At 34.9% G+C, this 10,707-nt stretch overlaps 1 pseudogene; it reads right to left on the reverse strand.

Moving 5' to 3' along the window:
- Positions 1-3,887: 3,887 nt before the first annotated feature.
- On the reverse strand, positions 3,888-7,508 carry LOC120163512 (annotated as a pseudogene).
- Between the last annotated feature and the right edge of the window lie 3,199 nt (positions 7,509-10,707).

Below are 10,707 nucleotides of genomic sequence, written 5' to 3' on the forward strand. Positions count from 1 at the left end.
CTTCACAAGTTCATCCCTCCAAATCCCCATCACTGTTGAAGCTCCGATGATCCCCTCCAGCCGGCGATGTCACGCACCAGCACAACCAGCGTGCTTGTCGGTATCTCGCGACCAAAACCCCTTTGGTCATTTGTCGTGAATCGCAATCGGCAGTCGTGGAGAGCCCTTCGTAGCCCTTTTGGAGAATCTAAGCGTTGTTTCTATTTTCTTCATTTTTCTGTCGAACTTGATGACCTCAGGCCTCATCGCCACTACAGTTGGACTCCCCGGGTAATTCCGACAAAAACCCGACCCTCCTCTTGCCAATATCTATCGTCATTTGTCGTGGAGAGCTCCGTGAAAGCTTCATCGGAAATTTTAAAACCCTGACACTATTTTACGCGATTCCTGCCGATCCCGATACCGGTTCACCACACCACCTCCGACATGAAGATCTTAGGTCAACTTCGATCAAAACCCAGTCTAGTTTGCCCCTCAGCGCTGTCCCCTCCGTTGTCCTTCGTGGGTAAGCTTTTCAAGCTCGTTTTCTGATCATTTTACATTTTGTTGGCTGGATTTTTTAAATGTATTGGGATGATTTCAGCGAGTGTTTGAACAAGGAGAAATTGACCACCTGAAACTGCCTTCATTGTCGCCGCACGCATCGCTCACTGCACGTGGGGCTTGTTTTATGCATAGGAGGTTCTAGAAACCGGTCTAGACCGGTCCAATCTAACCAAGTCAATCCAACTGCCAAGTCGAGTGAGCCAGATCCAAGCCGTGTTGACCCAACCGTTGACCAAGTCGAGCCGTGTTGACCGAGCCGTTGACTATTAACCTTTTATAATTGACTTTGACCAAAAAGTAATTTTTTTTGAAAAGTCATATTTTATGTTTTTCAACGTCTTGAGTCTAAATCAGAAGTTTGTTTCTCTAAATTCAAACCCGATAAGTTATTTTTAGATGTTTTATCTCTTGATTCAGTACGAATTTTCATGTTTAAGTTCCGTTTCTAACGTAATTCCTTTTTTCTATGTATCTGAGATATTATGGGACGTTGGAATTCAAGTGTGAGAGTGATCGAATTTAGTTTAATTGATCGAATGAAGTGGCTCAAAATTTTAGGTAATACATTTCTACCTTTTGCATGCTTTATGGAACATATTAGTACTGGTAAACGCATAGATAAATATTATTGGTAACATGAGTATAGTTAATTATGCTAAACTCGAACTGCAAGCTGTAAAAGTGAGTAAACTGAAGAGACTCGGATAATTCGTATAAGGGACTAGAAGACTGACAAGAAATTATGAAATTACCCTTAGGAGGTAAAAATGACCGAGTTAACCTTGTGGAATTGACTTGAGAAACTATATTCGATCCATTAAATTTACTGTTTCATTTGATTTACCCCTAATATGCTTATAAAAGTTTTTAGTAATCAATTTATAAACTCTGAAAGGGTAAAAGACTCAAGATTCTCGATTTTCATGATTAAACACCGAAGTTGAGATTTTTGGAAATAATGCATGATTAGATCAACTGAAAAAGATTAAAAATACCCTTAAGGTTTAAAAAGTCATGGATCGCTTCTAATAAAGGAATTAACCTAAGAATTAATGCTTGGTTCGACAGGAATACTAATTCACCAGTTAAATACTCAATTTGCTCAGAAAATTCGGATAACCGATTTTTACTCCGAGATGGTAAAGGACTTAGAAATTATGATTCTGTAATAAACACTTGATAATTAAATTATTGGAATTGATACATATGACTGAATCAAAGAAAATGATTGGAATACCCTTGTGCTTAGAAATTACAAAAATAACCCTAAGTGTTGTACCACTCCTTAAAGTTTGGAGTTCAACTCTTGCAGGCCAGTTATTTTAGATATAATTATAGTTCATAAATAAATTAAACTCCACTGAAATACCTGGTCATCTTCTGAAGATTTGTTCAATGTTGATTATAAGGGAGATTTGTTCAACTGGTGCAGTCAGTAATAATAAGTGAATATCTATGAAGAGTTTTGGCCCAAATGATAGGTAAGTATCATAATGTTTCAAAGTTGATAATTCAATATAAATTCTGAATATTGTAAACTATCTCTTGACTTTTCTTGGGTTAAATTGTTAAGAATTTTCTATAAAACAAAAGTCTGAAATGACCCTAGTGACATGAATAATGAGATCACTCCTATTATATCTGGATTATAAATAACTCTCATATAAAGGTTTTTGAATACTTCCTTGATATACTCGAATAGTAAATAAATACGAAACATCAATTTTTGAATGTTGATTAGACCTGTTAACGAATGAACCCCTTAATAGGTACCTCGATTATGAAATCTGACCAATATAAAGAAGTCGCACGTTTTTCCCTCCCTGATAACTACCAAGTGCCTCTGAAAAAATATGACCATCTAGTGTGTTCTTTGTGTAATGCCCAAAATATCGAATTAGGGACTTTATTGAAAGGATTTAAAATTTGAGGATTTATTTGATTAATTGATAAAAGATTAAAATGATTTGAAATAGTGGTTTAGACTAAATTGTAGTAATGGATGATTAAGAGAGCATTTTGGTCCTTTAAGGGGAAAATGAATTTAAAATCCATTGTTTTCAAGGTATTTAAATAAGAGAAAAGGGGAAAAAGGTAAGTTAGCTAAAAATGATCTCTTTTCTTATTCTTTCCCCGTGGATATCTTTCCTCCATAGCTCAAAGGCGAGTTTTCAAATTGCTAGTTTATCCTTTCATTTTTGGTTTTTTGAAGCTTTGAGTATGATAGAAGCTTAAGGAAAGATTAGATGGGATTAAAATTATGAGATAGAGGAAATAATGAGATTTTTGAAAATGGGTTTTGAAATGATATGTTAATATATGAGTGTTTATTGATGTCTACTGGTAGATTTAACTTGTCAAAGAGGTAATTGATATATTAGAAGCATTGGATAGGATTAAGAAAATGTTAGAAAAAGTGGTGTGATTCTTAGATTTGAATGTTCTTGGAAGATTTTAGATGTTTTAAAAAGCTAAATGAAGGAAAGTTAGTATGGATAGGTAAATAAGAGTTTAATAGTATTGTTGGGTGTAATATAAAAATTTAACTCCATTTGGGTAATAATCGGGTTGAAAACTGGAAAATCTGGGCACGAGTATGGTACTAATAGAACAATATCGATACTATAGGCTTAAAATGGGAAGAACAGATGGGTAGTATCGATACTCATGCAAGAAGTATCGATACCAAAAGGGGTATCGATACTATGAGGAAGGTATCGATACCATTGATAACATAATGCAAAAATGGTATCGATACCGTAATAGAGTATCGATACCATGTAGAAGTATCGATACCATGGTAGAAGTATCGATATAATTGAGCCAGAAATGTTAAGATAGGCTGAGATTGTTATAGAAATTTAATAGGCATAATGCAAACAAATACCCCTAACGTTTGACACTATATGCATTTGTGCCCAAATCATTTTTTTTAGAGCAGTTATACTCACAACGTTTGATTATGAGACATAAGTCCCCCTATTTGGATGAAAACTGTTAGTCATCTGACAGTCAACGGCTCCAACTGACTAAGCAAGCATAGGTGGACAGCGATGATGATGTGGCGTGTCCACGTCATTAATATATGATGATGTGGAATTGACATGTCATTTTTTTTAATTAAATTTTAATAAATATTTTATACCAATAAGAGAGTGACATGTGTCACTCTCCTACTGGTGCATATTGGCATGAATGGATAAAATGCTAAGGAGTGTTAGGGATGGGAATCGAACCTGGGGCAAGGGCCTAAAATGGGATGGCCCTTGCCACTAGACCAGACATGTTACTTGGTTATTATGTGTAACAAAATATTAATAAACCCATAATAAATGTTCAGATTAATATAAAAAAAAATTATGGTTATGGCTATCTGTTGCTTGTCCCCGACGTACTCTCACGTGAACGTAAGACAGCTTCTGGGTGTTCTCTGAGCTCTCATTCACCGCAGTTTTGCTTTTCTTTGTTGACCCTTTAACCTATGCAAGTTCAGAAAACAAATTAATTAAAAAAATTACCAAAAAAGAAAACCCACAAACCCTTGATCAAATTTTCCTTTTGGTTTGGGTTTTCTACCTTATTTTCTCCATTATTTCTCTTGATATTCTGCTTGTCTAACGTTGGATCGGAAACCAACGGCTGGGATGACTCGGTCTCTGCCGACTCACTCTTTAACGTCTTCTCAAGATTCGTGCTTAATTTTTTCGACTCAGGCGACTTACTCTTCTCACTCTCATTGTTGTTATTAACTTCTGCAGAAAACCTCGCATCACGTTCAATCAAACAAGTATTCAAAGAAAAATGGAAGTTGTCTTTGAAATATTCAACGTTCGGAGGCAAAGCAGGGATAAGCTTCAATAATTCAGGAGAGTAAAGAAGCTCAATTGCTTGTGGAGACGGTAGTTCAAGCAAGTCGTGAAGGAACTGTCATTATCATTTGGCGGAGCCGAAATCAAACGTTGGATTTTGTCGGTAAATTGGAGCGATTCGAATGCCGTAACTTCATCCCTGTCTGACGCCATTAAATTATATCTGGTCTCCGCCGTCCTTGCGTTTGGCTCTATGGTTGAAAGATAAAATAAGAAGCACCCAAAGTCGAAATTTTGAAAGAATCAATTTTCTGGAAAATAAAATGTACACCCTTGGTAAGTTTAACCCAATTCAGAGATTTAAGAGATTCGAGAAACAAAGCTTTGATTAGTTTGTTCAATGGCGGTGAGGTGAAGCTTAGAGAAAAGATGACTAGAGGGTTTTGCCCTATTCGACTGCTGGTTTGTTTGGTTTGTTGTGATTTGAGGGTGCTCTCATCCTTTGTTGGTATCGTTGGTTAGTTTATTGGTCTCTTGTTTAGAGTGTGGGAATCTGAGATTGATTTATTTTGTCGGATGGGGGATGTTGTGCAGAATCTGAAGGAACTTCGCATTAAGGATGAAGAGGAGGAGGCGTTAGTAGTCAACGTGAATGAAGGAGATACTGGCTTATCCTAGGAGAACTGTTTTGTGGGGACTTTTCACACATCAAGCACGATCGATTCCACATAATAACCAAGTAACATGCCTGGTCTGGTGGCAAGGGCCATCCTAATTCAGGCCCTTGCCCCGGGTACGATTCCCATCCCCAGCACTCCTTAGTATTTTATCCATTTATGCCAATACGCACCAGTAAGAGAGTGACACGTGTCACTCTCTTATTGGTATAAAATATTTATTAAAATTTAATTAAAAAAGCTGACATGGCAATTCCATATCATCATACATTAATGATGTGGGCACGCCATGTCATCATCGTTGTCCACCTGTGCTTGCTTAGTCAGCTGGAGCCGTTGACCGTCAGTTGACTGACAGTTTCCATCCAAAGAGGGGGACTTATGCCTCATAATCAAACGTTATGGGTACAACTGCTCCAAAAAAACGATTTGGGCACAAATGCATATCGTGTCAAACGTTAGGGGTATTTGTTTGCATTATGCCAATTTAATAATATGTACTTTTGAATATTATTTAAGTATAATTGTTAGGAAATATACTAACAATTGACATTGTACGTGTCTTTAATGGATGCTTAAGTAGATTGAAATCAAGCTCCCGAGACAAGAAAAACTAAGGGAAAATGAAAAGTACCAGAATATCAGCTTTACGTTTTGGATACATAGCGAGGAAAACTAGGTCAGTGCATTTAATTATGTAACTATATGTTATACTAGTCATATATGTATGATTTCTTAATATGTGTGTGGTGATTACCAAATAGGCACTAAGTGTTCAAAGTACGAAATTCATCATATATTGATGAATTTGAAATTCAACCTCTCTATCTGGAGGTAATCTTGACAACTCTGCAGGAAAAACATCGGGGAACTCTCTGACTATTGGAATATTTTCTAACCCTTTCTCCTTAGCTCTAGTATCTATCACATTAGTAATCAAACCCTGACATCATTGTAACAATAACTTCTTTACCGATATCACTGATATTACATTTGCTAACGGATTCAATCTTTCACTGATCACAATCACTTCTACTCCATCAGAACTAGTCAGAGTTACTCTTTTCAATCTGCAATCAACATTTGCATGATAATTCCATCAGAGTAGCAGGGAATTCAATTCCCTGAATCCTTATGGGACACCCTCAACACACTCAATTTACCCGAGCACTAAGTCCTAAAGGGTTAGTCACTATCATATCGTTACTTGTTGCTTCTAGTTGGATTATCAACTTTTCACTAACTTGCTACTAATATATGAATAGGTAGAACCCCGGATCAATCAATACCAAAACAATTTATCATACAACTGGAAAGTACCTACAATAATCTCTAGATCATCACGTTCTTTAGTCTTTATGAGGTAGACTCGAGCAGTTAAACATACTTCCTGTTGAGTGGAAGACTCAAACTAATTTCTTTTTCTTCCCCTTCCTCTTCCTCTTTGGGATGTCGAAGCAGACGTTCAGACTGTGCAAGTTCTCCAACCATCATTAGATAATCCAAGATAAAACATTTGGTGTCCCACATAAGAAACAGGCTCCGGAGACCACTCTACATACTCTAGTATGATTCTTTCCACAGTGCTGACAATGTCTCGATTGACTTTGATTAAATTTCCCTATACCATATCCTACCGATTGTGTTTGTCTGGTTCTCATCTGATTTGATCTTCTAGAAGAGGATGCAACTGACTCAAACCTTGCCTGAGATTGAAAACCAAAATCTCTGGCTCTATTAGATGGTGATGAACTTGATGAAGTACCAGTTTTTTTGGATGTCCGAGCTTTATGTTCCCCAAACATCTCATTAAGAGCTCTTTCAAGAGCTTTAGCACGGTTAACAACCTCTTGGAATGAAGACAAATTTAAAACTATTAATAACTCTTTCAATCGGGGACACTAACCCTCAATAAACCATTCACAAGCATCTTTTTCGGTTGGAATTAACTCAGTAGCAAATCGACTTAACTTATTGAACTCACACTCGTATTCATACACAGATCGATTCCAATGCTTCAGACTATAAACTCTTGCTTAATTTGCCTTATGAACTGATCTGCAATAAACTTATGCTTAAACTCTTCTAAGAACAAGGACCATGTCACTTGTCATTCTCATGATGACATTCGTCCACCATATTCTAGCTTGCCATCTCAGCAAAGAAACCACTCCATCTAACTTCTCCACTTCAGAGCAATGAAGACCGTCTAACATGATCTTCACATCATTAAGCCAAAGGTGTGTAGCAACAGGACCTTCATCGGCTTCACCCTTAAATTCAGGAGCTCCTAATCCTTTCAACTCTTTCGCCACATTCATTCTATGAGTTGAGGGAACAGGAGGCTGGAAACGCATCAGGATAGCTTCCAACGTCCTGAAGAACACATCTTGGTCTTGTAAAGGACTCCCGGAAATGCCTTATCTTCACCTTGCCTAACAGGCAGGTGAATTGCTACTTCCCTCATGTCTATCATCTCCCGCTTCACTTTGGGAGTTCTCGTGATCATACATCTAATAAAACAGTAACATTTAACTCTATTAGCAAGACAACATACTCATTACTCTATCATATTAGAAGTTTTCACTATTTTGTTGGCATATATCATTTTAAAACACTTTTGACTTCGATTTATACCTAGAACAAGGTAAACCATGACTCTGATACCATTAAATATAACACCCCTAACCCGTATCTGACCCAGATACGAATTTGAGGTGTCACATTGACATTTCAAATCATTCACTTGTACAAAATAATGGATAAATTCAAACTTATATTAGATAAACTGAATAATTACATAAATTCAATCAAAAAGGTTTACAAAACAAATCAGAGCATATACAATTTAAACCTTTAGTTACATACAAACTCTATTTACTATAACAAAAGAACCTACTGTTAAATTGCTTCTAATATGATCTCTGATGAAGTTACACTGATCCAGCTACTTATCCTTACTCTTCTTGCTTCTTTGATCCTACGTGTGAAACACTCACACGCTAAGTCATTGACTTAGTGAGGCATATATGTATGAATGACAGAATGAAACATGCAAATTACATACTTTCATCGCTTACATGAATCTTCCTATTTCACATAACAAGGACATATGTGATCATGCATATAACCGATAATAACATAGCACATCATGAAATTTTAATTCGTTTTATATATTTTATTAGCCCATGGTACATTCCTGTGAACTAAAGATATGTGAGTGAATGATGTTTTGTACAAATTTTGTCACCACAGCTCGTATAAATTGCACCGAAGTGCCATATAGAATGTCTGAAGGACCATATAGATGTCCCGAAGGACCGCGTAGAAATTATCTTGAAGGACCACGTAGAATTATCCCGAAGGCGCGTAGAACCCTTGACTCTTGGCATGCCAATTATACCCTCATATCTCATATCATATACTATGGGCTTTACCATTTATATATTTCACATGTTCACATATTCACACAAATCATTACATAGACATGTACTCACATAGCTCACAATCACATAACTTGTATCATTCCTCACGTAGTCACATAGATCACTGTCATTGAACTTATTCCACTTTTCCAATTAATCTCATATGTAATTTATATTATTTCACATAGTTACCATACATACATGTATTCATATAGATCATGTAGCACATACAATAACCTATGACACATATACCCATATTCATGTACTCATACACATATAAGAATCATATCAATCACATACTTATATTCATGGATTCATTCATTCTAATATAGGAAATAGACTCATTGCAAGTCTTATTTCCATAAACACCATATACTTAATAGTATGCACTCACCTTGGCCTCACTAATCAAAGCAATCTCTTATCTTTCTCTTGGTAAATTCTACTTCGTCGATTTGTCCAAACTTTGCTTTCGCTCAATATCTTAGCTATGGAGCTCACGGGGAAGAAGAAAAAAAGGATGAAGAAATTCTAAAGTTCTCTGATTTTTCAATCTCCCCAATTCCACGTGGATATATAACACACCATAATGAATTTTTTAATTATTTTTTTATCTAATGACCAATATGCCCTTCCAACTTCTATTCTTTGCTATTCAATCCTACACAAACAATTTTCCAGCTAAATCCCTGAACTTTTTAACTATTCTAATTTGATCACGAAAGTTAAAAATTTTACAAATTGGTCACTAACCCGGTTGTTGGGATGTTACACTCTAGATGTTTCCTCTGAACTATAAGCTTCATGTCTGTTACGTGAAGAAATATCAGTGGAACCTTAATTCATCATGAAAACCTGTATATGCCTGATTCAATAAGAAATTTTTATGCTTGCCATTTATTTGCATGTCCTTCATCATCATCTGGCAGTTATGTATTACTGAGCTTCCAAATCTCACTCTTTTACTCACAATTTCATGTTAAAAGAATCTATGTAGTACATCTATCGACATCAGTTCCATCGAAGTTGCTTGCATAGTACGATACTTGTATAATTAGGGGGCATGTCATAGTATGAAATATGTTTTGATATTCTATATTATTGAATTATGTTTTATCATCAGAATGATTATTGAACTTTTTATTTTGCTTATAAATTATTTACGCTTTCAAATTATTTAAGAAATTTTAGTTTTTCCCGATTTTTATGACGGGTCGCTCCGGTGACCCTAATGTGACACATCGAATCGGATCAGGTCACCTGCATCAGTCTGAGAGAGTTACATAAATTTTTAGATTTCACTGATAAATTACGTGAGATGTCAGAGATATTGTCCATACATTGTAATTGACTAAAAAATATGGGCTTCTATAAAGCTCTAATAAATTAAGATCCGAAAATATTTGATTGATGAAGAATCGATAGTTTCTAAAAGTCACAAACTATCATCTCCAAAGATATAACATATAAAAATTTAAAAATATATATAAAAATAAAGTGGAAATTAGACTGTAATATAAAAGTCAAGATATTAATCTTTAATCTTTTAACCAAAATTAAGATAAACCTAATGATAATTATATGGAGTTGAAGTGAAAATGTTTTCAAATATTGAAAAACAAACAATATTATGGGTTTAAAAGAAATAGAATATTTTTAAAAAAAATTAACCATGTTTTTCTCTTTCCCTTATTTCGTAGTTAACTTTTTCTTTATTTTATTTATTGAAGGTGATATTAATTTTGATGTAAGTTATAGACTTTTGGCATTATTTTTTTTTTTTTTTCTTATATCTTATATCTTATGTTTGTTTTTAACTTTTTAGTAACTTTGTTTTTATGACACACTTTACACTACTTTTATGAAGTGTTTTATTCCGTCTTTTGGTATGGTTTCAATCTTTTTTATTATTCGTTTTTAACGTTGTATTTATTTAGTTTTTGTTATGGTTGAATTTGTTATCGCATCGACTAATTAAAACGACGCTTATTTGTTATCATTTTGATATTCTTTGTTTTAGATCTTCATATTGGATTGGATGTGCAGTTTGCATTTGTAGATAGTTTTCTCACGACGTTCATTATGATTTACGATTATCAGTGGTCTTTCAGTAGTTTAATATTCTGTTGTGGTTTGCTTGTGAGTTATTTAGATAAGTTTTTTTAATATTTTCCTTGTATGGGTCCATGTATATGATCACAAGTGACTAGTTTTTTATATTAATAATTATAGAAAATATATTAACTATAT

The sequence above is a fragment of the Hibiscus syriacus genome, unplaced genomic scaffold (genome assembly GCF_006381635.1).
Source record: "Hibiscus syriacus cultivar Baekdansim isolate YM2019G1 unplaced genomic scaffold, ASM638163v2 tig00111458_pilon, whole genome shotgun sequence".
Lineage (NCBI taxonomy): Eukaryota > Viridiplantae > Streptophyta > Magnoliopsida > Malvales > Malvaceae > Hibiscus > Hibiscus syriacus.